General features: G+C 34.3%; 1 non-coding gene across 1 annotated transcript; it reads left to right on the top strand.

The window, feature by feature from the left end:
* The first annotated feature begins 13,267 nt into the window (after positions 1 to 13,267).
* LOC131143624 (small nucleolar RNA U3) lies at positions 13,268 to 13,487 on the top strand. The gene has a single exon (XR_009133609.1). It is a non-coding gene; the product is annotated as a small nucleolar RNA U3 (small nucleolar RNA).
* Positions 13,488 to 17,495: the final 4,008 nt, after the last annotated feature.

Raw genomic sequence — 17,495 nt, 5'->3', positions numbered from 1 at the left:
TCATTATGCATATAGGCGCCAATACTTAAATCTATGGGTCTACTTATCATCTTGGCGCTTAATATATTTAGTCAACACATTTTATCTCGCACTCTATCTCCAATAATAAGATATTTTAACTTTATGTGTTTTAACTAATTTGAACACTTGTTGTTTTTATAGAAATAATAATAATCATTTAATGCTTTGATAGACCTTGAAATAGAATCTATTATTCAAAGTTGCAAATGAAATTCCTCAATCAAATTACTTGGAAGGTTATGAAATAATTTTAGCTTCCAATGCATAACAAAAATCAGATGTAACTACATACATGAGCATAATTTATGCTTCCAATTGAGAATGTAAATGGAATAATTTTCATTTTCTTTCATTCACTTTAATTGGTAAAATTTTGATTTTCAATTAATCTGTATTTTTTCACAATAGGGCTATAAATATTAAACTTCTAAATAATTTTTTTTTTTCAAATATAGGTCTTTAGAGATAAATCAAATATTCTCTTAAATCTATCACGATAACTTTCAACACCTAGCATAATGATGCATCTCCTATATCCTTCATTCCAAAGATTTTAAAGAAAACTCATTAGCTTCATTTAGTAAACCAATATCATGACTAGTAAATAATATAACATTCATATAAAAAAATATAAAATACAAACACGCTTCCACTAATCTTTAGATATATATACATTCCTCAGCAATATTTACTTTGAACTTAAAGGAAGTATAGTACCATGAAAACTTAAGATACCATTTGTACAAAACTTGTTTAATCCCGTGTATAGAATTCTTTAATTTACATACAAGTTGCTATTATGTGCTATCGAACTATTACCCCATCCTATTTTTTAATTGTTGAATTGTAAACTCATTTCTAGCATTCAAAGTCCAACATAGGGGTTGTACTATTCATATGGTGGCTACACTATTCAATTGGTGGCTGCATAGGTTTACAAAGGTGGCTGCATTATTCATTTGCTGGTTGTACTATTCATATGGTGGTTGTACTTAGGGGTGTATAAAAATTACCGAAAAAACCGAAAATCGGATCGAAACTGAACTGAAACCATAAACGGTTCAATTTTTTGATTTTCGGTTTCGGTTGTGGTTTTCAAAAATAAAAATGTTCGATTTAGGTTTCGATTTTATGTTGAAACCGAACCGAAAAAAACCAAAAAATTGATTTATATAAGATATATATATATATATATATATATATATATATATATATAATATGGCTAGTAAAAATATAGCATGCAATATAGTCATATAGCCACTATAGAAAATAAAAATTTTCAATAAATTTCTAAGAACTTTATGTAAAATAAAGGTTAATTTTGTTAAAAGTGCACAACAGATTTTATTTTGTTAAAATTATGAGTCCCTATAAAAATTAAAATACTCAAAAAACTTTCAACAACTTTATGAAAAATAAAGATTCTTTTTTTTTGTAAAAAAAATCGGTTTAAAATTGAAAAACTACAACCAAACTGTCACATTTTTAGTTTTCAATTAAAGCATAGTTTCGGTTCGGTTTCAGTTTCGGTTTGGAAATCCCAAAATTGAAAATTTCAGTTCGATTTTTGGTTCTGGCCAAAACCAAACTGCACCGAACCATGTACAGTCGTAGTTGTACTATTTATTTGAAGGTTTTGAAAAAGAGGCTTACAAAACCCTTATAAATAGGGAAGTGGTAGTGAAGGAAGACATCATCCCAAGCATCTCCAACTCCACCTTTAGAGAGATAAATCAAATACTCCCTTTTTTTTTTTTTTTTATTACACACCCGGTATCCACATGTCCCTTTTACGGTCCACGTGACTAATCCTCCACCCCTTGAAGTTGACCCCACAACTCCAAAGGGAGGGTAAATTCAGGAGTCCAGGGACAGAAACGAACTCGGGAGGGTTTGAACACCTGACCTCATGAGAGGCACTCCCGCAGCCTGTACTACCACCTGAACCACACCCTGAGGGTAAATCAAATACTCTCTTGCAAAGTGTTCCTGTTGTAGCCTGTGTTTCTAATTTTTCCTAATTTTAGAGAGAATTGTATACTCCTAATTTAAGAGAAAGGTATCATTGTTCTCCTCTTGTAATTAAAAAAAAGTTGTATCATTATTTTTCATAATGGATTCCTTCTATTCTTACCCGTGATTTTTCCCTCGATTTGTTTGGGAGTTTTCCACATAAATCTTGATGTCAATTTCTATTTTCTCATTTCTTATTTTAACTATGTGATACTGTTCTTACCTATTTTTAATCAACATACTTAGAAAACTTCTAACTTTCATAAGACCTATCTTCTAAGTCAAACTTGTCAATCGTCTTTTTAGTTTCACTTGAGACATAAATTTAAGTATAAATATTCTAACATAATGAGAATTTGTTCATTCCAATTTGGAAATTGGAACTCTCAACTTTAAAATATTAGACAAGTTTAAAAATGAATTTGAAGCAATAACTTAAAAACACATAAAGAGTAACCTAAAAACGTGTCGAATCACTAAAAAACTAATGTAGCATTTAACTATACTTACATTAAGCAATCCATGCATTGTCATATCCACCCTTTGGATTGAATAATGACATGACACTGTAATACCTTATGACTTTAATGTCCTAATTATTTTTTTTAAATTAAAGCAAAATACATAATGACATAACTCCTTTCACTTGTCAGCTAATCAAAGTTTCTTCATGGTGGGTTCCTTCCCTAGCATTCTCATTATTAAAGAAATGCTACCCTTTTTCTATGGTTTAAGCCATGCAATGTGCTACTACTTTATATGCAACTTTTGTTTCTGGCAGTTGGGCACTTGACTTTTACACAAAAAAGTTTTATCACTTTCATTTTGAAGGTTTTAAGTTTGTATGAGTGAAAAGAGAATATCATATATGAGATGAAAATTTTATGACTATATAATTTAGAGTCGATACTAAGAAATTTAATCAAGGTTGTTGGTAGGAAAATGTAAGCTTAATTTATCTCTCAATGTTGCTTTTAAGAAAATAAAAATGAATTGATTGCTGTTGTGGTAAAAATTATTTGGTCCCTTGTAATTAAAAGGGTGCCGTTATAATGAGAAAACTTGATCTCAACTATTTGATGAAAAAATTTAAAAAGGTGAATGACCAGAGCGTCTTTTAAGAAATATAATTGATATATAAATAATTTTGTAATATTTGAATTTTTTTTATGCTTAATTTGACTCTCGTATATTTTGAAAATAAATTTTCAAGAAAGATTTGATCAAATGAGTTGATTGAAATTGTTGAAAAATTATTTGATCTCACTCTGAAAATGGAGTTGCTACAAAGAAAAACCTAATCTTGAGCATTTGGTAAAAAAGTTAGAAGATGTCTCAAAATATTTAGAATATAATTAATGCATTAATATTTGTGTAATATATATTTGAAAAAAAAAAAAGGTAATGAAACTCATGAAATAGATTAATTTGTTAGAACAAACTTAACTTTTAGATTTAAAAGTTTCAAATTTGTAATTTTTAAAAATCCTCAAAAGGCTAACAATAACAATTTTATTTTAAAAAAAAAATTGAAATAGCTATTTACCAAACTCACTATGTTCAACTCTAAAAGAAATTTACAAAAGGATGCTAAAGGGTTTTAAATTTATCATTTTTATCAAAAAAAGTTTGAAGTCAACTTTTGAAAACTTAAAATTTTGTTTTCAAACTTGTTATATCAAATTTTTATTTTTTAAAATTAAAATTTATCCAAATAAGAAAGATTAATATAAAAGGAACTCTTTTGACTAGGATAAGGAAAATTTAGAAATGAAAATAAAGATTGGATATCTAAGTCATAAAAGGGAGGTTGATCCATAATGTAATGTGTGTTAAAAAATTTTCATAAAAAAGATTTTCAGCTTATTTTATGAACTATAATTAAGAAAGAATAAGGAAAGTAATTCAAAATATACCGTATGTCACTTCCATCAAGACAATCAAATTTCGATACAATTAACTCTTCTTTCCTTTTATTCCTTTGACCAACTTTCTATCATGCGGAAAACTACTTGATCTTCTCTCCCCTTAACCACTCTTACGTTTGACTAATTAATAGAGATTCTATCGAACTTGATTGAGTGGTGAGAGGGGCCAAGAGCCCTTTATGTAAAATTCCATAAGTGATTAAATTCAGCAAAGAATCATAAATACATATATATGACTTTTCGTTCCTCTGAGGTGTTTGTACTTTGATTAAATGTAACACATTCATTACGGATACATTAGTTATGAGATCAATGACATTGACCAATGCATCTTTATTTTTGCCGGTGTGTCTTGAAAGACTCTTTATTAACCATAAAGGATAAATGACTTTGGTCATCATATCTTGCCACTAATAAATGTGGTACCTGACTTTAGTCAATGTTTCTTTGTATATTAAATAATAAATTAATATAAAATTTAATCTTTAATTAATTCTTTATATGTAGACATACACACTATGTGATTATTATAGACACCCCAATTTTAACCAGGTCTTTCCGAGAAGACCTCATGTCAAATCCTCTCCCACGCTACTTGTGGGCCCCACATGTTAGGAACCTGTGAGCATCCAGATCAAAGTGACACCAAAGATTTAACGTGGTTCGGTCAATAACGACCTACGTCCACGGAGCACACACCAAACATTCACTATCTCGCCGGAAAATATTACAATTCTCTCTCTCTATCTCTCTCTCTCTCTCTCTCTCTTCCTCCCTTCTCCCTCTCTACTCTCTCTGAGCTTTCTGTGCTCTCTCTGCACTGCCTCTATACACATCATTACAATTTCCACAGCCCTCAATTTATAGGCTTGGAATTTAAATCATAATTAAATGAAATCAATTACAATTGAAAGTTATAAAGAAGAGATTAATGGAGAGATAAATTCCAACGCGTTTTCTAACTCAGCAACGCATCTCCAGCTGTCTCCTGGCTCCATCTCTAACAATCTCCCACTTTGAGACAGAGACACCTCCTCAACCAGAGTATCATGAATAAATGATGTACTCATAATATGTGTCTTCAAGCATGAAGACCAACTGAAGTTGAACACAACTTCAGTTTCTCTATAGTCACCATCTTCCTGTTTGCTCGATTCCTATGGACTAATCTGATGGTTGTCATTTTCACAACTGGTGTAAAAATGTTGGTGTAGTCAGTCCCTTCCTTCTGCTCAAAGCCTTTGACTACCAACTGAGGCTTGTACCTTTTAGAGCTGTCATGCTCCTCTTCGATTATGTACACCCACTTGTTGTGAAGACCTTTGGGCAACTTCGACATTCTGTTGGAGGTGAGGGACTTCATCTCATCCTTCATTGCAAGCTCCCACTTGCTCGTATCTACCACCTGACATGCTTCATCATAGCATTCGGGCTCTCCTCCATCTGTAGGAAGTAAGTAATCAATATACCTTCTGTCTGGTATATGAGACCGAGTAGATCTCCTAAGCTTCGAAGCTGGAGTAGGAGATAGTGGTGCGACGATTTGTTCCACTGGTTCCTCCACCTGAGGATTCTCGGTATTCTGCTGATGTGTCCTAACACATTCTGAGTGGACCAGTTCTAGTCCCTTCTTCTTTGGGGTATGGGTGTTTATCTGAAAACTAACCCTCTTCTATTTCCTGACTATACAATCCTCACACATGTCAACCTACACTGACTATAGACCACTCAATTTTTCCTTTGAGTACATCACCCTGAGTCCTTTCTCGCTCATGTGACCAAGTCGTTGGTGTTAGATGTTGCTGTCATCATTTCTTGCAGCAACTGAAATAGACATGGAGGCATTGGAGGTTAGAAAAAGTGTTCTTCTTTTCTTACCTCGCGCAATCATTAGTACATCCTTTGAAACTTTCCATTCATCGCCAATGAATTTCATTGTGTATCCCTCATCTGCCAATTGACCAACTGAGATCAAATTCTTTCTTAGGTCTGGAATATACCTGACATCCTTCATCTTCCATACTGGCCCGTTTATATTGATCTTCACAACTCCCTTACTAGTTACGTCGCAAGGTTGATCGTTGCCAAGGTACACCTTACCAAAATTACCGGATGTGTACTCTTCTAGGCAATCTCTACAATATGTGGCATGAAATAAGGCTCTGGAGTCTAAGACCCAAGACTCCTGCTTGCTCTCGAAAGAGCATATCAACATCTCATCATTCTCAGAAGCAATATTTGCTTCTGTCTTTGCCCTTGTCTCGAATTCTTTCTTCTGACTCCTGTATTGGTTATTGTAATAACCAATCTTTCCACAGTTCCAACACTCTTTTGTGCTCTAAGAACCTATGTCCTACGTACCTCTGGAATTTCCAGATTTAGACCATCTGGACCTAGATCTGCCTCAGTTGTTTGATCGTCCATGCCTGTTTCCTCTGCCTCGACTCTCCATGTACAAGGCTGAACTCGAAATGGAGCCATGGTTCAACTGCATTCTTATTTTCTCAATCAAAAACATGCTGACGACTTCATCGTATACAAGCTTCGATTTTCTTGCGGAGCTACTGATGGCAGTAATGACACCATTCCAAATTTCAGGCAATTGACTGAGAATCAATAGGGCCCGAATTTCATTATCAAATGTTATCCCGACTAAGACGAGTTGATCAGACAACTCAATGAAGTTATTCAAATGCCTGCTGAAACTCTCGCCTGTAGACATGTTCATCGTAAATAGTCTTTTCATGAGATGTACCTTATTTTCGACTAAAGGCTACTCATACATATTAGAGAGTGCATCCATCAAAGACTTGATAAATGTTATATGCTTGATATTGAAAGCCATAAATTTTGACAACGTCATTCTGATGGCTCCAAGGGCTTTTCGATCAAGCAACTCCCACTCATCCTCGTTCATGGATGTTGGCTTACCCTTCAATGGTAAGTGTCATTCCTTCTCAAACAACTAATCTTCTATTTGCATCTTCCAGAAACCAAAATTGTTCCCGTTGAACATTTTGATTTTTAAACTCTTTTCATTTGATATCTCGATTTACTAATCTAGAGATGGAATTAGCTCAAATGAATAGCGCGGTTGGATCCGGAATGATCGAAAACCCTAAAAATGGTTCAAGTCGCTCGAAAAACGAACCCAAAACGACTTTGAAAAGCTCAGTTAAAGTTTCAATCAAACTTGGTCAAACTTGCTGACGTGGCGTGCTAACTTGTGCATCTGCTGACGTGGCGCTGGCATGGCAGACTGTTGTGGCATAGGTGGGGCCCACTTGATGACATGGGAGTGGTGGGCCCACTTATGAAGTGTTAGGATGGGGCCCACTGATGGCGTGGCAGCTGACATGACAAGCTTGATGACGTCACACCTCTGCTGGCGTGGCGCGTGGCGTGGCGTTGACGTGATGCTGAGGCGGAGGTCAGACCCAAGTCAGGAACTGGATCTCGGGTTACCCCAGGTCTAAGTAAGTTTCCAAGTCGGGTCGAGGCGGATCAAGCGAAGAAGATGCATGCGGCGCGTTGAGCGCTTGAGGGACTGGTCTCTTGCACGTTGCCAGCGTGTGGAGAGGCGTTCTGCTCCGGCGTGGTGCGTGATGGCGTGTGCAGCTTCTTCTGAACTCCTTTCGAGCTCCGGTTTGCACCCTTGTCTTCGTCTCGGCGAGCTGAATGCTATGGTGGCCTCAAAACACAATTTTGATCTACTGGAAGGAGCTCTGAATTTTGGGATCACTTCCAATCTGGCTTTTCTACTCCAACCGGTCTCTGATACCACTTATTAGGAACTTGTGAGCATCTAGATCAAAGTGACACCAAAGATTTAACGTGGTTCGGTCAATAACGACCTACGTCCACGGAGCACACACCAAATATTCACTATCTCACTGGAAAATATTGCAATTCTCTCTCTCTCTCTCTCTCTCTCTCTCTCTCTCTCTCTCTCTCTCTTCCTCCCTTCTCCCTTTCTGCTCTCTTTGAGCTTTCTGTGCTCTCTCTGCACTGCTCTATACACACCATTACAATTTCCACAGCCCTTAATTTATAGGCTTGGAATTTAAATCATAATTAAATGAAATCAATCACAATTGGAAGTTATAAATAAGAGATTAATGGAGAGATAAATTCTACCGCGTTTTCTAACTCAGCAAGGCGTCTCCAGCTGTCTCCTGGCTCCATCTCTAACACCACACATCTTTGTAGGGCCTAGGATGGTTGTGAACCCCAAACATCTTTGTAGGGCCCACGATGGTTGTGAACCCCAAACATTCCTCTGGGCCCTATAATGTTTGTGGGCCCCACATCTGTCCAAAATGTGAAGGAAGCTAGGATTCCGTGGAGAGCTGCGCGGCTCTTTGAGACAGCTAGCGTTGTTTTAAAGGAGGAGATCGTGAAGAGTTAGTGGACCGGGTGGCCTTTTTCTTGTGTTGGACCTGACCCAAATAATTGAAAAAGGAGGTATGTCTCTCTCGTCTAAATCAAAATAGTAGCAGGTTAGTTTTGAAAGAAGATTTTGATGTTAAAGATGAGACTAGTGTGGAAGAGCCATTAAAAGGTGGGTTGGAAAGGAGTGAAAAATTAAAAGCTCTCTTGGGGGGAATTCTGATGTTTTTTGTCCAAATTCTCATGAGGAGGCAGCTCGTATGGGTGGAGAGATGAGGAAGGTGTTTGATGATAATAGAGAAAAATCTAGTTGATAAGTGCCAAAGATATTAACGAGATATTCTGAAAGAGAATTTAGCATAGTAAAAGATTCATGCAAAGAAGGAAATTGTGGGGGTAGCAATGGGGCAAGTAAAGGAAGGAGATAAAGAAATGGGGGGATTTTTCAAATTCAGTGAGTGACGATATCAGTGAGTTCGATTGCAATGGTGGATTGATGTTGGATGAGATTCGACAACAATATGGTTATGTTTCTGATTTTTGTAACGATTGATGAACTAGGGGATTTACCTTATCTTCATCCTCCCCTAATTCCTTTTGCAAACTGCTAAATTTAGTATTGTTGGATTGCAATCCTTTCAGACCTCTAGAAAATGATAAGTCGACTTCGTAACTGCTATGTTTCTCAAAGAAATGTTTTGAGGCTGGGCTGCACCTCAGAGTTTGTTGCCCTTAGGATGTAGTAATCTTTTTCTGAAGAAATAAAACACCTCATATCCCTTGAATAATTGTGTATCCTCGAATGTCCGAGGCCGTCTTCATTGCCCACGTTGCGTGAGAGACGCGAGAGCCCTTGAGTTGGATGAATATTTGAATTAAGACCTGGATGAAATTTTGGAGGAATTGGATAGCTAAGGAATGAATCAATCTCTTCAAACTCACTGCCTGAACCAAATCTCCATCCTTAGCGACTTCCATCCCTTGGTTCATCAGTTGGTATCTTTTTCTTTTAATCAGGTTTGCGACTCCCATCACGTTCAAACTTTTTGTCTGAACTTACTGTGTTAAAGCTCCTTACGTGTGGGGTTACCCTTGCCAGCTATTTTCAAATCTAGCTTAGTGAGAGAGTGGTAAGTTGGGTCAGGTATGATGGAGATGCCATCTTAAACTGAGATTATCATGTGGAATGGTTAACATCATTTCAGGCCACACTCCATTACTGAAAATTGAAAATTTCTCATTGTGTTGTTAATTGTTGTATTGTTCAAGATTCTATATTGTCTGTTGAATTTAATTTGCCCAAAAAATTTCTTCGGCTTGAGGTGCAGTTTTCTTTTCCTCCTCACTGGGCTTAGTATTCATGGAGATGAACTGTATTTTTTTTTGCATCTTGGGATAACACATAATGGTGATGCTTTGCATGTGGATTTCACAGGCCAAAATTGACCTTCGCTATGTTCGTGATTTGTAACATATTCAAAATCCCTAGGCTTATATTGTGATCAAATGGCGTTTTGAAAGATTACATGTTCTGAAAGAAAGACTGCATATGCTCTGAAAGTAAAGATTACGTGTTCTCAACAGTAATGAACCACGAGTTCCTGTTTGTTTTTGGGTATGGATTTTTAATCTTTGTTGTAGAATGAGCTTTAAATTGTGAATTTTGATTTGTGGATTATGTCTCGAACATAAAATTGTATTGAAAAATTCTCAAATTAATACATTTAAGTTCAAATCTGAAAATTTATTATTTCAAATAGGGCTTTTTATATTTTTGGAAAATTTTAATATTTTTCTTCGTAATTATTTTGGAAAATTTGAAAAATTAGAAAATAAGTTGAAATTTAAATAATTTTCACAACTAAATGGACCGTAAGCTTGTTTGATGAGGTTTTAGAATCATTATTATCTCTCTTAGGCAGTTTTAGAACTAATCCGATAGGTTTACTTTTGGTTTGTTTAGGGATGCCTCTGATTTTCTTGTAATGTAAAATAACGTCAAACTCCTAAATTTCTTACTCCATTGAAACCACTCTAGGTACTTCAAAAATGTTTTTCAATGTCTCTCAAACAATATCAAATTAATTTGATCTACTTTTTACTTTTTTAGGGTTTTTACAAAGTATCTATTGTTTTAGCTGTTTTTTTTTTTTTTGGTCAAATTGTATCAAAATTTGGCACCTTTTGATTAATTTATATTGAAAAATAGAGGTTGAATTCTTAAATTTCATTTTTCAAGAATATTGCTCTAAGCTCATTTAGATAAGGGGGATAGAAAAAAAAAAAAAAAAAGAGGAAGTAGTTAGGAAGAACTCAAAAATTTTTAAAGGCAAGACATGATTGCAAATAAATAAATTTGATCATTTTAATTTTACATTTGACAAGTGATGGACCAAAAAGATATACTCCTCCTCTCCCTTTTGGTTAATAAATAATTAAGCTGAAAATCTTCATACCCTTAAACGGCATTGTAGATGTAAGTATATATACATTTATAGATGTTACAATATTTACAAATGCAATGACAAATGTATTTACAGATGCCATGGCATACATTTATAAATGCAATGATAGAAGCATTTACAAATTATGTGACCAATGTCTATTTTAAACACTTGATTATAGTAAATTAACTTTACTCTATTTAGGCTGATTTGATTATATTTCCTATACTATACTATTATTACAATCTTGATCATATTTCTAATTTAAACTAATGACAAGATATTTAATGATCACTTCGTATCTTGGGAATTCATTGAGCACAAGCATTGCATCTTTCGTTGATTCGGCATTTATTGCAAAAAAAAAAAAGCTATTGCTCAAAGAGGCATTGTGTTCTCTATATATTGAACTCAAATGACTTGAAGGAAATAAATTGAAATACACACCTTGAAGGAGATTTTCCTACTATCCTATTTGATATGAATTTCTTGTATTTCTAATCCAATTGTATTTATTTCTATATCTTCCTAAAAAAATAAATCATAAATTGCAACCATGGTTAAAACTTAGAACTATGTCCAACATTTTGACCACCGTACAAATAAAAATAATTACTGATTGGCCTTGCGCGCCATTATTCAAACACAGCAGCAGCAAAGATTTACTTTTTCTAAATAAAAATATGAAAATAAATTGTATTACGAGTCTTAAAACTGTGAAATATTCTTGATGAACAAGCCGTTAATTTTTTCCTTAAGAAGAAAATAAAAAGTGCAATATGATATCTAGAAAGAAAAAAAAAAAACATACGGATGTTGTGTTAATTAACAATTAATGCAAGAAGTCAGAAGCGTGTTGGACGCAGAGCAGGAAGTTGGTGAGAATTGAACAGGGCCGGGGTGGTGGCAAGAAGATCTGAAGAAGAAGCAGAAGTGAGTGGTGGGGGATTTGGATCACAGGCATTAAATTAAAGAATCAAGGGAAGATTTAAAAAAGAACCGACGTGGCACAGGAAAAGTGAGAGGCTGAGCACCAATCACGCTCCTTTTTTAATGTCTATGCTTCAGAGTCTCAATTGGAGAGCTGACAGCAGAAGCTCCTGCTTGATTCATTTTTAATTAGAAGGATTTAATATATAATTTTTATATTCTATACTATATTTGAGTATATTAATTTAAAGTATAGAGACCAGAGGAAGAAGTTGCTTATTTATGTTAAACTTTGAAGATCTGAGGAAAGCACAGGTCATTGATCCTAAGCTAATAATGTAGTTGTACTCAAGAATGGTGAAGTAAGGCAGGGTGACCCAATTTTTCCATATATATGTTTGTAATGGTAATTGAGGTACTTATAATATTATTTAGTTTTGTTGAATTATCACTTTACCTAAAAGTTTAAACGGTTAGGTTGTGCCACTTAATAGCAAGTAAAGGGACAAATAAATGATAAATAATAACATTGAATAAAAGCGGGTAACAAGATTATGACACAAGACCTCTTGGTAATCAGAGTTGTGATACCATGTTAGATTACCATTTTACCTAAAAACTTAAATTGTTAGGTTGTGAGTCAATAATGTACATGAAGTTTTAACAAGTTTGTTGTAACACTGTCTTTGTAAAAAGAGTGGAATCTCACTACCATGTAAGTGGAGGGAGAGAGAGAGAGTACAAAAACAATCCGTAGAGGTTTACAAATTACGACATGGTGAATACAAATAAGAGATTACAAAAAATTATACAGTTACCTATATTATGGCTTTGTGTGTAATTTGTGGAGAAGGTCAATAATTGATTTGGTTTATTAATTTCATACTGAAACCAACCCAAATAAAACAAATCTCATGAGTGCTTTGAGTGACCTTATTTCATAATTGATAATTCTCAAAAAAGTTGTTTAAAATTAGAGATTGAACACATAAATAACAATAATAATAATGATATATTTAGTTAGTGTTTTCATAGTATATAGTATATTTGTAAGATTTACAAATCTACACACAGCTTCACATCCCATTGACGTACACTGAAGAATGCCCAACCATTCCTTCCCCGACTCAGAAGTCAGAATGAATCAACTAAGATGACGATACATGTAAAAAAATAAATCACGATGCTCTCTGTTTCTTCATCCTCCTGGACAACACAAAATCGTCATCTGAATCATCTTCGACACAGCATCGGGTTTTTCCTTTGGCTTCTTCTTCTCTGAAGAAACCACAGAGGATGATGTTTCTCTCTCGACGGTAACGGACTGGGTGGCTTTCTTCACAGGCGAACCCAGCTTTTGCAGCTGATTCCTCTTCCGTTTCTTCTCGTAAACTTTCTTTGCCCGCTCCTTGGACACACCCAAATGCATCTGCGGTGGCATTGGTATCCATCCATATCCCATAGACTACCATTTTGCCCCACATCGACCATTTCTAAAATTTACACTTTCTTTGTATTTGCTTCGCCCCGACCTCACTGGGCACGACCTTACTTGAACAGGATCTGTTCTATAGGCTCGTACCTCTGTGTCCTTGATCACAAAGGAGACAGGAACCAAAGTTTGGTAGATGACTCGTGATCGTGCGATCAGAGCGTGATTGATTGCCGCATGGTCTCCCTCCAGAGAACGTTGCGGCAGTAGAGGATCGTTCTCCGTTGGCTTGGTCCGACCGGGGATGGTCGTGCGATTGTCTGACAAACTCCCTCCCTCTTTTTATATGAACTTGTTGACGATCACAAATTGCTTGTCGTGTTTTGCTTGGGTGTATTGTGTATATAATAAATAAATGATACCAATCTTGTTGAGTGGAAAATATTTGTCAGTTCTTTAAAAAAGTTTCAAACATTTAATATTCAGATATTTTTCATATTTCAATTTTTACTTTTGCAAAATATTTTAAACATTTTAGCATATTTTTCAATATCTGAAATCAAGAATTTTGGGACTTGGGTTTAGATTTGTGTTGATTTAAAAAAATATCTATACATAATCCACACAAATAAATGATTCCCGCAACAACAATCTATGGGTGGAAAATGTTTTCATTTGCCAATTTTTAGTTTTTCAAAAAAAAATTATAAACATTTTAGCATATTTTTCAAATTTTCAAAATTCGCATTGATAATGAAAGAAACTAAAATATTTGCCGTCCAAAATAATTTTTTATTTTCTATTTCTAGATAAATAAAATATTTGTCCTCCAAAATAAATTTTTTTTTTCTATTTCTAGATTTTAAAATTGTCACCAAAAAAAAAAAGAAAAGATAACATGATTTCTAATCTTTCAAACTTTTTATAAGGTAATATTGGAAACCATGAATTTTGGGGCTTGAATTTAGATTTGTGTTAATTTAGAAGAATATCTATACATAATCCATACAAATAAATCATTCCTACAAAAACAATCTTATTGGGTGGAAACTATTTTTCATTTTTCAATTTTTAGTTTTGCAAAAAATTATAAACATTTTAGTATATTTTTTAATTTTCAAGATTCGCATTGATAATGCAAAAAATGAAATAGTTGTCCTCCAAATAATATGATCAAATACCAACCCTTTTTCTTCAGTTGATTTAATCAAAGATTTAAAAACTTTTTCTATTCTGAATATTTAATCCAACATACAATTAGCGAACTATAGGAGTTCTTGTTTCAATCAAACAATTAATTTCTAATCATTCAAAAAGATTTTTGTCTGAAAATATGGGATACAAAGAATAGACTCAATTCATGCTCGGTTTAGATGTTTTCAAAAAAGTATTTTTGAAATTATATTTGAATGCTATCCCTAATTTTTACTTTCAAAAACAAGGATACACTTTTTTGGATCTTTAACTAAATGCACCATATCTTCCAAATTTTCAAAATTCATTGCCAAGTAAAATTGGGAGAAATTTTCAAGGAAAATAAGCAAATAATGAATTTGAAAAGGAGGATGGTTGTAGAGACTCGAAAAATTTATTCATGGATGATAATAATAATAATATTAATAATAAAGGGAAGAGAAAGGGGAAGGAAATTTAAAAGGGAGAAAACAGGGCTTCGTAGACAAATGTCCCATAGATTTCGGCAATGAGGTACACGTGTCATGTTGACAAAAGATTACCGAGAGTTTGGAAATTTCAGGAAATTTCAAGTTTGTCAACGAAATAGCTTCCTCGTCGACGAAGTTCTTTCATGGGTTCGTCGACGAACCACTTGAATTTGTCAACGAATGACAGGTTATAAATATTGAAAACCCTCAGCGTGCATTTTCTCTATCTCTATCTCTCTCTCTCTCTATCTCTCCTCTCTCTCTCTATCTCTCTCTCTCTCTCTCTCTCTCTCACCCACTTTCTCTCTCTAGACCCACAGTACCCTCTCCTTCTCTCTTCGTTTTCGGCTTCATTAAAGCCCAGATTGACGATCGGAAATCGCCACGAGGTTCCTGGGAAGATTCTCTGCAACATAGGCAGAGTAGATTTTCAATTTGAAATTCCAAGGCATCATCACAAAATCAGGGTAAGTAAGAGATTTTAAAATTTAATGGTTTGTTTGAAGTATTTGAAATCTGGGAGTATTATACAGAAATTGTTGTGGGAAATGAGTTGATTGATTTGGTAAAATTGTGATTTTTAGGCTTTTGAGCTGTGAACGCTAAGGAGTGTCAGATTTTAAGGTGTTAGTGGACCTCTCAGTAAGTCAGGTAAAGGAAATAAATTATAATAGTTTTTCTGAAAATTATGGGTTGAGAAATATGTGAAAATGGTACTATGTTATTTTACTTGAAATTTATTATGATATAAATATCATATGAAATTTGCGTGGCATATGATTTATATTGAGATATGTTTAAAACTGAGTTAAATGATTTACCTTATGAAATTTGAGATTATGAAATGTGTATTGATATATGGGAATTGAAATGTGGAAAAATGATAAAAGTGAAATGTACTGCAATATATATCTTCTAAGAAATGATGAAACGTGAAATATGGAAATATGTATTGAGAAACACTGAATAACATGAAATGTAATATGTATATATTATTATGAGATGAAATGAATTTTGAACTGATGAAATATCATTGAAGTGATGAAATGAGTTGAGAGAATACTGAAAATGTGAACATTGCAAAATAAATGCTGCAATACTAATATTGAAATGTGAATATGAGAAATGAAAAATATTGCAATGTAAAATTCAATATGAATATTGAATTGTGAGAATTGAAATGTGAAATTCTGAAATATGTATATTGAAATATGAATATTGAAATGTGATTGATGAAATACTAATATAGCATAATAATTGCGGGTATGTGGTAGTGAAATCCTGATGGATGGATATGGAAACCCTAATGATAGGTAGTGATATTGAGCACGGTACTGTTGCTAGTGGTGTTAGTGAAACCACACGAACTCGTGGAGCGTGTGGCGTGACAGTCGACTGAGCTGTATAATAAAGTTCTTATACCCTCTGAGTTCAGATCAAGGCTATAGGCTGGCCAGTCGTACTACATATACGGGATATATGATATGATATTGTGATCAAATCGAGTCGGCCAACCAGGGTTAGATTCAGCCTTCGGGCCGCACAACCTTATTCATGAGGGAAAGCATGACGTGGAGAAAATTCCTCAGGGCAGCCATGAGCTACAGACACGGGTATATTGGTTACCAAGTACACTCATGAGCTAGATGAAAATGGAAAGGAAATGAAAATGGAAATGAGAAATGAAATAGCGTGAATTAATAATATAAATAATTAAAACGAAGTAAAACACACCACTTGAGAGCTTACTGAGTAGGGTAAGTCACCTAATAAGTTAGTTGTTGTTGAACCCTAAGAATACAAACGATATCAGGGCAGAGAGAAACTACTTGTATGGGTGGGTAAGCTTCCCTATTCTCAGGAACTTCGCTGGTAAACATGGGTTGTGTATGAACGGATTTTTGGAAATGAAATTAAAAGCTTATAAAAGCTTGTGTTGTATATCTATATGACTGTAAATGTGGAAATTGTATATTTTCTCAGAATATACTATCACTGATATGTATATATGTTATGATATAATGAAATTCGTACTACTACACACTGTAAATAATTTAGTCCGTCTTACTAAGATGTGTCTCACTCAATCATTTAAATATTTCAGGAAATCGAGATAGGCATTGTAGTAACTTGGAAAAAAATTAAAAATTATTAAATTAATTAATCAAATAAATAAATAAAAAGGAATAGTATAAAAGAAAAAAAATTGGTATATATATATATAAATCTATTAGTAAGCTTCTGTAGGAAGCTTTTCTTTATCTTCAGAACTGCAGCGCCTCACTTCTCTCAGGCTCTCTGCATCTCTCCTCGTGTAATGACCCGGAATTTAAAATAATTAAAAAATATAATGAATAAAATGGATTAAAGGAAAATAAGGAGGAAGAAAGGAAGAATTTTTAAGGAAAAACAGGTCTCGTCGACGAATGTCCTGTATTCGTCGACGAGTGTCCTCCTATGTTCGTTGACAAAGGTATCTTCTCATCGACGAAAATTCTATAGCGCCTCGTCGACGAAGCCCTGCCTATAAATTAAAATTCTTTCATTTTCAGCGTGAAAACTCGGCACTATCTCTCTCTCTCTCTCTCTCTCTCTCTCTCTCTCTAAAAACGATCCCCCAGCGATTTTGACCCGGTTTGATGATCCGGAACCGCCACGAGGTTCATGGGATCAT

The sequence above is a fragment of the Malania oleifera genome, chromosome 11, assembly GCF_029873635.1.
Source record: "Malania oleifera isolate guangnan ecotype guangnan chromosome 11, ASM2987363v1, whole genome shotgun sequence".
Lineage (NCBI taxonomy): Eukaryota > Viridiplantae > Streptophyta > Magnoliopsida > Santalales > Ximeniaceae > Malania > Malania oleifera.
The sequence above is the reverse complement of the archived record's forward strand: the minus strand, read 5'-3'. Positions and strand labels throughout refer to the sequence as shown.